Source organism: Penaeus monodon, chromosome 28, assembly GCF_015228065.2.
Source record: "Penaeus monodon isolate SGIC_2016 chromosome 28, NSTDA_Pmon_1, whole genome shotgun sequence".
Lineage (NCBI taxonomy): Eukaryota > Metazoa > Arthropoda > Malacostraca > Decapoda > Penaeidae > Penaeus > Penaeus monodon.
The window spans coordinates 4,282,638-4,283,610 of NC_051413.1; the positions used below are offsets into that span (position 1 = coordinate 4,282,638).

The 973-nt window shown below is 35.3% G+C and overlaps 1 protein-coding gene across 1 annotated transcript in view; it reads left to right on the forward strand.

Moving 5' to 3' along the window:
• LOC119591300 (laminin subunit gamma-1-like) overlaps positions 1–973 on the forward strand; it is an 83,409-nt gene that overhangs the window by 66,582 nt on the left and 15,854 nt on the right. The window lies entirely within an intron of this gene.

The window sequence follows — 973 nt, forward strand, 5'->3', positions numbered from 1 at the left end:
ATAATATTTTTATTACATTTAGTGTAAACAGGGGCAGTTATAACATAACATTACAGAGGTACATCGATTAATACAGTAAAACCGTAAACCCCCAAAAATATGCACACTCGCCTAATAGAAAAACAAATTCCTTTTCAAGAATAAAATCTTTCCCTACGTCAGCAAAATTCTTATCGCAATTTTAGATTATATTTTCCTTTGTATTTTAACCTGCAGCGATGCTCATTGCAAGTTGATTTATATTTCAGTGTTATTTTCCAGCTTGTAAGGAATATAACATAACAGATACTGTCATGAGGTTTAAAATATTTTTCCCTCTATTTGCACAGCCTGTAAGAAAGCCATTTACAAATTTAAAACCATTTTCCTTCTATTTCCACAAGCTCTGAACAAATCCTATCACAAATGTCCTTTTTAAAAATCCGTCTCTTTTCCCAGCATGGAAACGGTTTTATCACAAACGTTAACCAAAAAAATATCTCTGTTTTCCCTGCCAGTCAACGAACCCAACCACAGTCTTTTTTTTAATACCCCCTCTTTATTCTTATTTGTAAACAAAGTCCATATATTTAAAAACGTTTTTTTCCTCTCATTTCTCAGCATGTAAACAAACCCCATCAGCAAGCAATAGACTTCTTTTTTTTATTACAGTGTATTAAACCTATGAACACGTATTTTTCCTCTTTTTACCCAGCCAGTAAACAAATCCCACAACGGCCATTTCTTTTAAGACCCCCCCACCCCTTTTCCAGCCTGTAATCAGTTCCCATTCCAAATACTAAACCCATTTTCTTCCCCTCTGTATTCCCAGCCTGTAAACAGTTCCCGTTCCAATTACTAAACTCATTTCCCGTCTCTCTACCCAGCCTGTAATCATTTCCCATTCCAAATACTATAACCGTTCGCCTACCTTTCCCCATCCTGGATACAAATCCCCACGTAAATATTTAAAACGTTTTCCTTGTTTTCCAAA